The sequence below is a fragment of the Monodelphis domestica genome, chromosome 1, assembly GCF_027887165.1.
Source record: "Monodelphis domestica isolate mMonDom1 chromosome 1, mMonDom1.pri, whole genome shotgun sequence".
Lineage (NCBI taxonomy): Eukaryota > Metazoa > Chordata > Mammalia > Didelphimorphia > Didelphidae > Monodelphis > Monodelphis domestica.
Genome location: NC_077227.1, coordinates 506,872,225 through 506,887,648, shown reverse-complemented (window position 1 = coordinate 506,887,648; position 15,424 = coordinate 506,872,225). Strand labels below are relative to the sequence as shown.

Sequence of the window (15,424 nt, the reverse complement as noted above, 5' to 3'; positions counted from 1 at the left end):
AGAAAAATCAAACAATCTCTGTCCTCAAGCTTTTTATTTACTTATTTTATCAAAGAAATCAGCATGCACACATATAAGTAAATTCAAACTATATACAGAATAATTTGAGTGGAGGAGCACTGGCAACTATGACAGGTATCAGGAAAAAGCTCATGTAAAAGGCAGCATTTGACACTTAAAAGTAAGAAAGTAAAACAGGAATAGGAAAGATAGAGTGGAAAAATAGGAAGGGATGGAGGGACTTGAAGTCTAGGTATAGGCAAAGAAAAAAATTAGAAGCAATGAAGTGGAAGGTTTGGAAATTTTGATGAGAGAGATTTCCTAATCTACCTTATATTTAACTACTAAGTAGTGTATGCGAGTATTCAGGGAAGACAAATACTTCTGGCATGAGGGCTTGCTTAGCCCTTTTCCAGGCTGCTTTCCTCTTTTGGTGTCTGCCCACCAACCAGCTCTCACCTGAGGCTCTAAGAAACTGTGATGGTCACAATAGCTACACCTAAGTGGCCTATATTGGCAAGTGTGCTAAACCAGGTTGAGGGTAACCAACAGGAAAACTCTAGGTTTCAAAGGGGAATGACTACCTCAGGAATGTGAAGACTTCCCCTGGCAGAAGGGGCAGATGAGAACAATTCGTTCTAGTGTCCATGAAGGCAGTGGAAGCAGGTGCTGTGGAGCACTTAAAGCACAGTTAGAAGATATTAAAGAAGCCAAGGACAACCCCTACATTCTGGGTCATTGACAGTTGTCTTGACTTTTGTCTTGCCACTTGACTTCCATGACTTTCCAAAAGAAAATGAAGCTTATGACTTTATGCAACTATGTCTCACTTAAATCAAGTTTATGTGTGTCAAAAGACATCACTAGTGATATAATTTTGGTCCTCCTTAAGTAAGAAGGACAACAACCAATTATGCATATGTTTATATTTAATAAATTTAAATTTATGCTCTAAATATATTTTATATGTACTTTTTATCTTCCTTGTTAGGATATACATTCCTTAAGGGCAAATCCTGTTTCATTCTTTGTCTTTGTATCCTCAACACATAATGCCTGATACATCCTTAATACCCTTTATCTGGGGGTTTTCTCTAAAGCTTTGGCCTTGGACTTATTCTCTTTCAACATTTTCTCCTTTGGCTACTTCATTCATCCCTACAACTTTAGCTACTAACTATTGTTGTTTGGTCATTTTTTTCAGTAGTGTGCAACTCTTTGTGACCCCATCTGAGGTTTTCTTGGCAAAGATACTACAGTGGTTTTCCCTTCTCTAAATAATTTTACAAATGAGGAAACTGAGGTAAATGGGTTAAGTGATTTGCCCAGGGTCACACATGTTAGATTTAAAATGGTTGAAGGCTTTAAACTATAACAGTTAAAAGAGTGATGTTGTAAACTGTAATGACTTAAAATGGTGGAAGATATAAATTGTGATAGATATAAGAGAGGATGAGTAAATTTGACCGCAGAAAATATGTTTCACTACAGTGTCTTGGTTTTTAAATCAAATATAAGGTGGTCACCAGGGAAATATTCCCAATTATTCAAATACCCAAGTCAACTGGGTTTTATAGAGATTTTAATTAATACAAATGTGGAATTAAAGAAAAGAGAGAAAGAGAGAGAAAGGAAATAAGTATGAAGGGCCTTAAGCCAACATGGCCTAGACCTGAGTCTTAAGAGAGAGAGATAAGTCAGTCAGTCTTTTAACACTCACCACAAGGTCTGTGTAAGTAAGGATTCTAGTGACACCAGGCCAGCTCCATCTCAGCTGACTTCACCAGAGAGAGTTCTAGCCAGAGTCCTCCTCAAAGAGCCTTCCAGCCAGAGACTGTTTCAAAGGGCCTCTCTCCAGAGTCTCCAGAGGGACAGAGTCCCCTCAGAGGAGCTCCAGCGAGACCTCCTTAGAGATTGTCCTTCAAGAGCTTCCCTTCTCCAGAGCCTCTCTCAAGAGATTCTTTGCAAGCGATCCTCATAAGAGCTTTCTCCAAAAGGATTGTCTTCTCAAGAGATTCTGTTTTTTCTTATATAGGGGTTTTTCTCCTATGTCACCTCCCCTAAGTCCTTACATCTACCAATCACTGTAGACGCTTTCCAAAGGACTGCCCATCTGAATTCCTGCTAAGTCGACTAATCTCCTCAGTAAGTCTGAACCAGAAAAAATGCTGCTGTGTCGACTAATCCCCTCAGTAAGTCTGAACCAGAGAAAACACAGCTGAGTCAACTAATCTCATTAAGAGAAAACTTGCCCGACCCTTTTAGGTACCTAGCATCTCATTGTATCAATTCTAAAAAACAGGCATGACTCAAAGAACTCCTTGCCTTATTATAAGCATGGGTCCAAGTACTTTCATTGTTTAGCAAGGAGTTTTCTCCCCTAAAGCAGTCTTAAGTATGGGTGGAGTAGAGGTCCTCCCATAGCAAGGATTTTTCTCCCCTAAAGCAGTCTTAAGTATGGGTGGAGTAGAGGTCCTTCCATTTCTGATCCTGTCGAGTTCTCACATCAAAATGGGGAATGTTTCCCAGTAGGGAATTTGTTCCAATGGAGGATTCCTCAATGTGGAAATTTTTAACATTCACAAGTCTGAGAAATTTCAAGATTTACACACAGCTAGGAAGTGTCTGAGGCTGGTTTAGAACTCAGAGAGATGAGTCTTTCTGATTCAGGTCCTGTATTCTATCCACAATGCACTGCTTAGCCTGCCTAGTGTAAACCTTAAAATTTCACAGACTTATGAATGTTAAAAATTTTACTCCACATTGAGGAATCCTCAAATTCCCTACTGAGAAACATTCCCCATTTTGATGTGAGAACTCGCCAGGATCAGAAATTGGAGGACCTCTATTCCACCTGTACTTAAGAATGCTTTAGGGCAGAAAACTCCTTGCTAAACAAAGAAAGTACTTGGATCCATGCTTATGGTGGGGCAAGGAGTTCTTTGAGCCAAGCCTGTTTTTAGAATTGATACAATGGGATGCTAGGTACCTAAAAGGGTCGGGCAAGTTTTCTCTTAATGAGATTAGTTGACTCAGCTGTGTTTTCTCTGGTTCAGACTTACTGAGGAGATTAGTCGACACAGCAGCATTTTTTCTGATTCAGATTTACTGAGGAGATTGGTTGACTTAGCAGGAATTTAGATGGGCAGTCCTTTGGAAAGAGTCTACAGTGATTGGTAGATGTAGGGACTTAGGGGAGGTAACATGGGAGAAAAACCCCTATATAAGAAAAAGCAGCCCTTACCACTCTTCTGCCTTGGAGCCAATACACAGTATTGACTACAAGATGGAAGGTAAGGGTTATAAAAAAAAAAAAAGCAGAATCTCTTGAGGAGAGATATCCTTTTGGAGAAATCCTTTTGGAGGATCTCTGATGAGGATCGCTTGCAAAGAATCTCTTGAGAGAGGCTCTGGAGAAGGGAAGCTCTTGAAGGACAATCTCTAAGGAGATCTCGCTGGAGCTCCTCTGAGGGGACTCTGTCCCTCTGGAGGCTCTGGAGAGGGGCCCTTTGGAACAGTATCTGGCTGGAAGGCTCTCTGGTGAAGTCAGCTGAGATGGAGCTGGCCTGGTGTTACTAGAATCCTTGTTTAGTCAGACCTTGTGGTGAGTGTTAAAAGACTGACTGATCTCTCTTAAGACTCAGGTCTAGGCCATGTTGGCTTAAGGCCCTTCATACTTATTCCTTTCTTACTCTCTCTTTCTTTGATTACTCATTGTATTGTTAATTAAAATCTCTATAAAACCCAGTTGACTTGGGTATTTGAATAATTGGAATATTTCCCTGGCAACCATCTTATATTTGATTTAAAACCCAAGACACTGTAGTGAAACATATTTCTGCAGTCAAAATTTACTCACCCTCTCTTATATCTAACACAATTTATATCTTCTACCATTTTAACTCACTACAGTTTATGGGCTTCACTGTTTTAAATCTCACACTAGCTAGCCTCTCTGGAGATGACTAGTTTAGTCTCACATTTTCAGTTCTTACTTCTGGATTTCCCTTTCTGATCTATTTCTAATATTGGCTTAAATGATCTTTAACTTCTGATTCTACCTTACCAAGAAGACTGAGGCCACCTACCTTGAATAATCTCTCCCCTTTCCAATTCCACACTTCATAATACCTCAGCATCATCACCTATTATCATCTCTTTTATTCCAGGCTCATAGGATGAGGAGATTCCATGCCTGACCAACACTAACCATTGGACTTGGAACACCTATGTGATTTTATCCCAGCTTCATTAAGCTGCACATCTGCTGGAATGAAGGTGTCAAATGGGGGGCATGATCCAAAGCTTGGCAGGGTGTAATTTTTGACATGAAAAGAGCACTAAAGATTCAAGAGTGTAGGGTTGATGGAAAAAAAAAAAGAAGAGAGAAGCTATTTCAGGGGAGATGGCCTAGGAGAGAATTAAGGTTTCAAGGGATTAGGGGTCATGGTAAAGAAGAAGGGTTGGGTTTTGTAAGGGAAGACAAAGGGGAAGGTGAAAAGTCCATAGATTATGATCAGATAAGGGTATTTTGAAATTTATATTTTTACTTTTTTTCTTAGAATCCACAGGTTCTCAGGAAGAAGAGTGGTCAAGGGCTAGGCACTTGGGGTTAAGTGAATCACCCAGGAATCACACAGTTAGGAAGTACCTGAGGTCAAATTTGAACCCAGTCCTCCTGACTCCAGGCTTGGTTCTCTATTCACTGAGCCACATAGTTACCACTCAGATTCTGGAATTCTTGAATGTGGAGGCAGTTCATTTGTTGATGTTGAGAAGATCAAGGGTAAGATCTCTTTGTGTGTGTGGTTGAGGCTAGGTGGAGGAGCTCTTAGGAAATCAACAAGCTGAGAATCTGAATGTTTAGAGAGTTTGAAGGAGAGTCAATATGTACCTTAAAGTTTCCTAGTATGAGGGCAGGAATTGAGGAGGAGAGAAATTGTGAGCTATGAACTACTTGAGGAAGAATAAAGATACTTCAAAGAGATCAAAGACAAAGAGAAAATAGCCATATTTACAAGAATATTCATAGCAATATTTTTGTGGTAGCAGAGAACTTGAAAATAAGTTGTTCATCAATTAAAGAATGGATGAAAAAATTATAGTATGTGAGTATAATAAGATATTCTTCTGAAAGAAATTATGAAAAAAATGAATTCAGAGAAAAATGGGAAAACATGAAGACCTACATGGTGAAATGGAAATGAGCAGAAATAGGAGAACAAGTTATATGGTAATTATTGATCTAGTTGATTATCTTTCCCTTAGAAAAGGACCAATGACAATTCAGGGAGATGTCTTGATTTGTAAGTGAATTAGATTTAAAATGAGGCAAAGTTGCATAAAGCATCAGCTTCTCTCTTCTAGAGTCAAAGAAGTCCAGTGACAAGGCAAAAGTCAAGATGGCTAGTGATAAAGGGGGCAGCTGGGTTGCTCAGTGGATTGAGAGCCAGGCCTAGATTTTGGAGGTTCTAGGATAAAATCTGGCTTCAGATACTTCCCAGTTGTGTGGCCCTGGGCATGTTACTTGACCACCATTGCCTAGTCTTTACTGCTCTTCTGCCTTGGAACCAATACCCAGTATTGATTCTAAGATGTAAGGTAAGGGTTTAAAAAAAAAGATGGCAGGTGATGCCTCAAAATGCAGTTGATGATTGGGGCATCTTCTATGTCTGACCAAGTTGTAAATGCTCCACCACACCTGAAACAGGTGCCTTGCTGGATTTTGGAATTAATTGTTCTCACCCTTTGGGGAAATCTTTATATGCTTAGAGTAGCCCCTCCCCCCATCCCATACTCACCATGAGTGATTATAACATAGTAAAGAGCAATGTTGAAAGTCTGAAGGATTCTTATTGATGCAGTAGTCGATTGGGCATCCAGAGGACCAATGATATCATTGGTCTCTGGAAGAAATGATAAATAGAATGAACTCAGAGAAACACAGGAAAATGAGCAGAAGTAGAAGTTATTCAGTGATTACAATGTTATAAAGAAAAAGAATTTTAAAACATTTAAGGATGCTGATCAATGTAGAGGCCAACTAAGGTTCCAGACCTTCTGTTTGAGGAAGGTACTCAGTTAATTTGCCTCCTTATTTTCCACTTTGCTGATCTCCTAGATTTCACAATATCTAGAAACTCATCATTCTACAAGATTAAATCAACTCCTAAACTCACACTCTCTTAGTACATCCTGCCCATGGGAAACATCACTCCTTGGAGAGAGAGAAGTTGGACATTGGAGAATTACTCCTAGATATTCTACCTCTTAATTACAGAAGGGGGGGCTATGGGTGTGGTATATTGCACAGGATATACTATAAGATGAATTTGATATGTTGATTTTGCTCAACTGCTTCTCCTTTCCCCTTTTAAAATCTTTGTTATAAGAAACATTCTTTGAGTAGAGGAGCAATGAAGGAATTACGTGGAAAAGAGCATGATGGCTTATAGTTCATAATTTCAGCTACTAGGACGCTGAGACTGGGGATCTCTGGGGAACTCCAGAATTTTGAGTTGCAGTAGGTTAAACCTACTGGATGTCAGTTAGTGTGGCCTTGATGTGGTAAGCTCCTACAAGTTGGTTGTGGGAATAATCAGACTGCCTAATAAGGGTTGAACTGGTCCAGGCTAGAAATGGAGTTGGTCAAAACTAACAACCTGTCAGGTGAGTAGCCTTTAAACTTTCAGTAGGACAGATGGGTGGAAGAAAAGGGAGACATGCAATCTTAAAAAAAAAAAAATATATATATATATATATATATATAAAGAAATGAATTTGATGGAACAACAAAAAGATACTAAGTTTAAAAAACTATATAAAAATAATTATTTGAAAGAACTTGTGATGAGTTTAACCTGAAGAAGTGAAAACTTGAAGACACTGCTCATCTGATATAAAAGAGATTAGATTTGTTCCCCTCTTTGGACCAAGAAAGATTAAGAACAGACAAGTTGTAGAGGCAGATTTAATTTCACACACACACCCTTCCCAAAGATTAACAACAATCTCTGTAACCCAGTGTATCATCGTGTCTATTAGGTTTTCTTGACAAAGATATTGGAGAGGTTTTCCATTTCCTTTTCCAGTATATTAAGGCAAACAGAAGTTAAATGGCTTGCCCAGAGTAGTACATTTAGTGTCTGAGATTGGATTTGAACTCATGTCTTCTTAATTCCAGGCTCATTGCTCTATCCACTGAGCATCTAGCTGCCTCTTAGGAAAACAGAATTGTCTCAGGAAGATTCTGAAGATTACCTGACAAGAAAAGGAACTGTCAAGCAACTACTGAAGCGAATATAAATGGTTACTTGGATGGGCTGGCCACATGGCAAGAATGCCAAACATATACTCACCAAAAAAACATTTTACAGAGAACTAGAACAAGACAATATCTCACATGTAGGTCAAAAGAAATAGTACATGGACACTCTCAAAGTCTCTCTGAAAAACTTTAATATCAATTGTGAGACATGCCAGATCTGGTTTAGGATTGCTCAGCATTATGAATCTGCAATGAAAGAAGGGGCTGTATTCCATGAGCAAAGAGGAATTTCAATAGCACAAAGGAAACACAAGATGTACAAATCTAGAGCTATCTCCATTCCAAATGTTCTATTTGTGTCTAACTTGTGGTAGAGCCTTCTGAGCTCACAATGGTCCGATCAACCATAGTCAAAACACATTGTACCCTGATCCCAATATCATGATGTCATTGGTAGGAAGCATGAACAACAAAAGGAAGAGGTTTAGTGACTTGCCCAAGGTCAGGAATCTCCTAAATGTTTGAGTCCTTATTTGAACTCAGGTCTTCCCTACTCCAGTCCCAGAATTCTATCCACTGAGCCATCTAGCTGCCTCCAAAATTAGATCCAGCCCAAAGTAGAATGGGCTGTCTCATCCATCAAAGGTCTTCCATAACTGTTGGACTCTACTTGTTGGGGATATTGTAGGAGGGATTCCAGATCAGGTACAGGTTGGCCTACATAACCTATGATATCTCTTTCAGTTTTGAGATCCTGAAGATTTCTCAGGTCTTCCTGTTCTAAATTCTATGATCTTAAGATCCTTCCAGCTCTGACCCTCTCAGATATGGAAGCCTCTAAACAGGATGCCTTGAAAAGGCAACCTGGGGCTAAAAGGGACTTCAGGGCTGTCTCTCTGGGCGCAGGGTCCTCTGGGATCTGTAGTGCGGGGCGGGGCTTGGGGACTACATCTCCCAGCGGTCTCCGCGCCGTGGCCAGAGCACTAGCTTCAGCCGCCTATTCCTTAGAGGTGCTGGCGGCGCTTGGGGGGCGAGTTTCCTATTTAAATCCGACCAGCTAGGAAGATGGCGGCAGGCGGTGAGTGGAGATAAAGGAGGAGGAGGAGGAGGAGGAGGAGGCGGCGACGGAAAACGGGGCGGGGGCGAGGGGTTGAGGGCGGAGGAGGAGGGCGAGCCCCACTGCTGGCGTCCCCGCGTCCTCAACCCTTGGAGCGCCCCTAGCCTCGGCCGGGAGGGGGGGGTCGTGTGTGCCTCTGTGTGTGTGGGGGCGCGCCCGCGCTGCTGGGGCGGCTGAGGCGGGCAGACCTTGGCCGGGCGGAGGAACCGAGGCTCCGACGGGCGGACTGAGGGACGGACGCAGGGACAGGCGGGAGTCGAGGTACTGGGCTGTCGCGGGCCGGGGGCTACCGGGAGCGGCGCGAGGGGCTGCGGGGATCCTTATCTTCGCCCCAAAGTTTATTTTGTCCCTGTCTTCTCCTCTGGCTTTTTTCGGGCTTGGCTACTTAGAAAGCAGCAGTTCCTTCGAAGGGGAAAACCCCACCAAACCTGTTGGGACCGATGTCCCCCCTTTCCCCCCAAAAGAGGTCATTTTGCACTCATGTCTCCTACAACAATTTTCTCCCCGTCAGTCAAGTCATCACCAGGAAGACGGGTCCCTGGCTAACAAGGGAAGGGAAAGAAGCGGCCAGATAAGTTAAATTTGGGCTTGAGCCATAATTCTCCCTCCTTGGGCTCACAAAGGTTAAAAGTTTTGTTTTAATGATTAAACACACTGGGTTTTCTTTCGTTCACCCATATTCCTAAAATGTGGTCTCCAAGTTGCTCTTTCTAGTCCATTATAGAAGAGGTTGTAAAGTGACGAAGTTGTTCTAGATGAAGAGGGTGGGGGAAAAAGAAAAAGAAAAGTGTTGAGTTTGTGATAGAATACCCATGAAGTTACCCAGGGATTCTTTCCTTAGTTCCCCCCCCCCCCCCCCCGCATTCTCGCTCTCTACCCCCTTTTTTTGTGGGGAAGTATTTTGCATTTTTGAGCTGCACTTCAAACTAATCTGTTTTTGTGACTAACCTTGTACTGTAAGAAAATAGGAAGGCAAAATACCAGCTGTCTCACTGCATTGGTTTCAAATGGAGTTGAATGAGATGTGGGCAATGGTAGTATTGAACAAGATTCTCGAGTCTTTCATTAAGAGAAATAAATGCTCTGTATAGATTTCTACGTTGAATACGTACTGCAAAGATTTAAGTATTCATTGGAGCACTTCATCAGGTTAGAAAATAATTTTTTGAGAAATAATCCTTTTTAAAGAAACCGTCCTTGCAACATTTACACACACAACATATTTTAGTTAAAAAAAAAAAAAGAACCCTGCAAGTTTTTGAACAATTTGTTGGCTTTGGAAATATTTTAATCTGTTATCTTGAACAGCTCATTGAAAATCTTTTTATGCACATCCTGTTCTGTACGTAGGTAGAGCAGAGAAATAAAATGAGTAGAAGAGGGAGAAAAACATTATTATGAACCTTAAATTTTGAATGATTTTCAAAAAAAGAATTGGCAGTAAGCTACAAAAGAGTTTCGGATATTCCATACGTCTTCTAATCTTGTAAACATTTTATGGAGAAATACAATTTGTGGGGCTTCAGGAAGGTGAAGACACCCTGCCAGTGCCCATTGTTTGTGTGTAAGATGAACCCTCTGTTGGTAACATGTAAAATGATATTGAACACTATACTCTCCCTGACACTGCCGGCTGCTTCAGGTCCTGCATTTAAATGAGCAGTAATCTAGGTTGCCATGATCCTAAGTGATCGAATATTTTGTATTATGTTGATAGAGAGCAGTGACTTAATTGACTAACAGTATTAAAAAAAAGCTCCCATCTTAACGACACAAGATAGGAAAGATTATAGAATACAGATAAGATTTTTGGATAGCAGTTTCAGGAAATACTTGTCTCAAGCATTCCTTAACTACAGTCTTTGAAAATGCAGAATATCTAAAGAAAAAAAATATAATTTTGTTTCTGTGAACTGTTGAGTTCTGATAGGGAAACCTTTTTGTGTATTTCTTATTTTGAAACTGTTGCATAATTGATATATAGATAGAAATTTATTTTCAGAAAGTTTATCGTAATGAATAGAAGTCGAAAGTATTTAAACTTGCTTATATAAACAAAAATGGTAAATTATCCATTCCCAGTAGTTTGGAAATGAGTATATGAAGAATGGTTTTTGGAGGTGTTTTTCTCTTTAGCAGATGAAAGTAACTCATTCTGCTAAGACTTAAATGCTTGCCTCTTACCTCACTCTTCTCAAGAACCCTTACCTCCCCATCCCATTCAAACTTCCCCCACTCTCAAAAAAACAAAACCAGGTAGATTTGAGTTTAAAATAGGAAAGTGATGGTGACCATAATGGTTCTGCCATGACTGAAATGGTTACTTACCCAAAAGCTCCCCTTGAATTAACAGGGTATATATTTTGAAAGAGTATTGCAAAAAATTTGAAATAGGCTTACCTGTAGGGTGAGATATCAAGAACTGCCTTTTAATGTAAAGACAAGAATTTAAAGTTTTATTCACCTGTTTGTAGAATCCTTTGATTTATGACCATTACATTTTGAATAAGTCTTTAAGAGTATCTTTTAAAACCCTCACTTGTTAATTTTCAGCCTGGGTAATAGAGCATGATAAAATCACTATTGGCTTGACCATAATTGGTTGTGAAAGTAATAATCTTAATTTAGTATTTCCAATACTGTCAGGACTGAATGATTTTAGATTTTGCCTGGACCATTTTGAGCCCTTCTGAGAACTTTTAAAAATTTGCTACAAATTTAAACTAAATGTAACTTCCAGTGGTTGGCTGTCTTACATAGTAATACAACAATTTAATACAATTGTTAGTTTGTTAATAAGTGGCCTAGGACTGGAAAAGCAAAGAACTGTTGAACAAGATTGAAGGTGTAGTCCAGATTTAACAGGCCTCAACATTAGTTCTTCTGTTACCTGTTTTTAGTTTGAACCTAATTTTGTAATATACTTTCCAATATTTCCTCTGTTTTCTCTGACACTAAAAGGTCCAATGTTATGAGCAGAGACTACCTTATAGTTTGATTCTTTTTTTTCCTTCTGTTAAAGTGTGATAAATGAAAGAAAAAGCTACAAGTAATATAACATTGATTCTCAGGAGAAGGGAAAGCTGTGTTGAAGTTTGGAATTTTGTTCATTTTCTATTTTATAAAAGGGTTTCAAAATAATTGCATTCGACTTGCAAAAATGAATTTATATTAGTTTTGCTTATCATAGAGTTGAGGAGTAATCTTGTGATTGTGCATGTTATTGTTTATTGTAACTTTTTGATAGTTCCTGTGACTCATTGCATATCTTTGAGTAATTGATGATTTTAAAATTTGATGTAACTCTCCCAGAAATTCTTTCTTAAATTTTCTATAAATGGGATTCTTGATGTAACTTTATTTTCAGTCCACTAACAAATGATAGAATTGACTTTAATTTATTCTCCCTTCTCCTCCTCCTGGTAGATATGTTAAATGAGCAGTGAAAGGGCCAAAAGATTCCCAGCAGGAGTGGAGAGGACAGGCAATGGCTAAAAGGCTGGTTTATCCATAAACTAGATAATCTGATTCCAGATAATTGAGAGTTGTGACCTTATTTGATCTTTCCTAGCACTAACTCAGTTCCATAGATACCTTCCTGCCCAGGCCAGTTTATGCTGGGTCAGTAGTAAAGGTTTATTTTATTCTCAGTAGTGTCAGCTTTGTAGCCCTAGAGACAAGAGAGTGTGGTAGCTGGCAGGATTTTACATAAGACTGGAAGAAAACTCTAAGCAAAACTTCTAGTGGCTTCTACCAATGTCTTTATAATTTTTCCTCCCACTTTACACCATGATGTTCCATATCACTCCTTTAAAAAACTTTCTCCTCTGTGAAATAGTCAAGTAATTTAATGGCTGTGTGATCTTGGACTGATTACAGTTTTTCCAAGTCTTAATGCTGTCTCCCATAAAATGGTTAATGATATTTACTTTACTTACCTCACTGAGGTTTGAAGCAGGTGTTTTGGAAATTTTTTATAGAAAGGATGTGAAGGGATTACAGTATCAATATCTACAATCTCTGAAGGTATTATACATTATGAAATATTTAATTTTTATTGCTTAGAGACTTTAGATTAATATTTTGAAGCTTTAGTCTTTGGAAACTTTAGCATGTATTCCCAGAACTTCTAAAGTTAACTTTTGATTATTCATATTAATGAAGGTGAGAGGATGCATTAAGCTGAATGATATAAAACTATAATTTATTCTTCCCTTGGGTTTTACTATTGCTGTTATTGGATAGCAGTGCTGGATTAATATAGGTAGATGAAAATACTCAGAGTTGAGGATAATCATCAATTAGTTTACATCTTAAGTGAGTAATTGAAAATTGAGAAAATAGGTTAAATTATAACAAACTTTAAGGGACTATCTAAAAATGTTGTCTGACTTTATTTTATATTATTTCTCGTAATTAGGTTAATGGTTGAAATCTTTTTGTTACAAAATCTTGAGATTTAAAAATGATATTTTAAATAAGTTTTGAAATAGTTACTTTGGCAGTTAGATTTTACCTCCTGGGTGTTTAAAAAAAAAGTGCTTCTGCCTTTTAAATTGCCTGGAGTCCTACTAAGTTGGGCAGGGGCAGTTTTTTTTTTTTTTGTTCTTAATGCTCATTTCTACTAGTGCCTTGTTTATTAGCCTCTTGTATTAACTTTGTTGTCAGTGAGCTTATTAGCAAATGTGATTTAAACTATCACCATAAAGTAATGGGGAACCAATCTGAGGACTTTGCATTTATTGTTGGTTTCTTATTTTTGACCTGTTTAGAGATCTTTTATCTTTTTTTCCTCCTCTTTCAGCCTAGTTCTGAAGACCTTGTTCTAAAGCTAACATTTGTAAAAGAGTAATAACAAACTATATGGTCTTACATTTCCTATTATGCAGCTCTGAATAGTTTGAGACTTTATTCCATTAGATCTTAATGTTTTTAAATATAAAAATAGAGGTAGTGGCAATTTGCATAGCTTGACTTATAAAGGCATTTCACAAACTTCCTTCATTTAAACAAAGCAGATGAGAAAATACTATTCCTCTGCTTAGCTAGCTTGTATATACTCTACCCCCCTTTGGGTATCTGTAATTACACTTTCTTCTGGATTCCCTACTTTTAGGATGATGGTCTCCATCTTTAAAGTTGGCATTTTTAGTTTGTCTTGGCAATTGTGATTGGACATAGCATTTTGACAGGCTATTTTAAAAGTCATTCTTTTAAATAGATGTTCCATGAAGGAGGGAAAATTCTGAAAGAGGGAATTTCAAAGCCTCCCAAGACTGTTTTGAAAGTTCTCAAGTCTTGAAGAATAATGGCTAAGCAGTAGGCAGGAAGCCTGCAGTTGTATTGTGGTATTGTTCCTCCATCTCATGCATTTGAGAACATTAGAACAAAGAAGGAGAAAAGTGAGGATAAAAAAAGGAATTTTAGCATAAAAAAGAAAATACTGAACAAATATTTAAAATTTTTTAATGGAAATAAAATTTTTACTTTGAAGGTAGTAGGAAAACAATAAACAGTAGTTTAAATTTCGTGCAAATAACATTTTTGAATATTTAAAATTATTGGTGGAAAAGCATAATCTTTATGCCCCTACCATTTTAGAACAAATTATCATATACAGTATATGTGTGTGAATGTGATACTTCTTTTTAAAAAATCTTTAGTACTTTCAAATCTTAATTTACATTCAAGTAAATCTTTTAGCAAAAAGTCTTGAATAACTTTATCAACTTTGGCCAAATAATTTTGCTCTGGTCTCTGCTGTTTAAGTGAAGATCCTGTCTTCCTCTGGGTAACTGGAGGTGGAGTGAAAACAGAATTAGCTTGGGGTCTGGTTCTGGTCCTATCTCTGCTGGTGATCACTTAACTTCTCAAGACCTCTTGTCTTCCATTTGAAAAATATTACAATTGGATTAACTGGCCCCTAAGGCTTTTCTAACTTTAAAATAGTTTGTACCTAAGAGGACCTATGGTTATAGTGCCTTTTGTTGTAGTCTTATTAGCCAAATATTGAGTGAGCTAAGCTGTTTACACCAGACAATGGGGTGATGCTCAGTGCTAGTTCCCATGCTGATTCAGCATAAAAAAGTTTGGTGACAAAATAGTCTGTGAATTAACTCTTGAAAGCACTGGCTGTAATTGACTTTTACACATATAGTATATTTATATTCTCTTGTTTTGGGTCAAAAAAATTTAGTAAATAGGTTCTTCAAAAGTTAATAGTAAATTTGTTGTCATTGTTAGAATTATTCAAGTGAATTGTTTTCATTTCTTTATTGTATGAAAGAACAATTTCTTTTATAGATTGCATTTTAATAATTTAATAAGTATTTAAGAATATTTGAAAATGATACACAAAATTCAGAAACTTTTTTTGGTAGAAATTATATCTAAATTCTTTTTCTTTCTGATTAAGTTTGCTAAGCCTTGGCAGGAAAGGGAGACATTTGCTTTGTTTTAGGGCCAAAACTTAACCATAACTCACCCCGTGAAGTCCCAAGGTTTAATGTTAAAGGTGTGTCTGAATGGGTTTGGAGAAATACATATTTTTTAATGGGAAAAACAACTCTAATATATTCTTTGTATGGGGGTGTGAGGTAGTTCATGTTTATCATCTTTATATAATATGGGGTGCCAGGATGTTAGTTTTACTAATAATTTCTACTAGGAATTAAGATCTATTGGCTGACACGGAATATAAGGATAATCAATCAATTAATTAATTTTTAAGGAGAATTTAGATAAAGGGCTGTTCTCTTGTATGTATCTTGTCAGCATTTTCACAACCTTGGTCAATGACAGTTTCATCTGAGTCAAGGCAGAGGTTGAGAATGAAGTCTGAATTCATTATTCCTCTTCCTCTTCAAAAGTATCCCCCTTATCTGAATGCCCTATTCCTGTTCTTGGGATCATATTTAACCATTTTTTTCTACTACCAAATTCATTTAGTTGCCATTCAGCAACTCTTGGGGTGAGCTGTTGTGGAAAAAAATAGAGATATGGCCTTTATTTCTCCTGGAGCTTCTAGATCCAAAAGAAAG

At 38.0% G+C, this 15,424-nt stretch overlaps 1 protein-coding gene across 17 annotated transcripts in view; it reads left to right on the top strand.

The window, feature by feature from the left end:
• The first annotated feature begins 8,216 nt into the window (after positions 1-8,216).
• Positions 8,217-15,424, top strand: part of NCOA3 (nuclear receptor coactivator 3) — a 211,679-nt gene continuing 204,471 nt past the window's right edge. For 3 of the 17 annotated variants that reach the window (XM_056812981.1, XM_056812973.1, XM_056812982.1), the window contains exon 1: positions 8,217-8,345. The gene's annotated coding sequence lies outside the window, so the exon portion shown is untranslated. Of the gene's footprint in view, positions 8,346-8,405; positions 8,646-15,424 lie in introns of those variants that run through there. The other 14 variants (XM_056812976.1, XM_056812984.1, XM_056812970.1 and 11 more) reach the window with 7 other exon arrangements.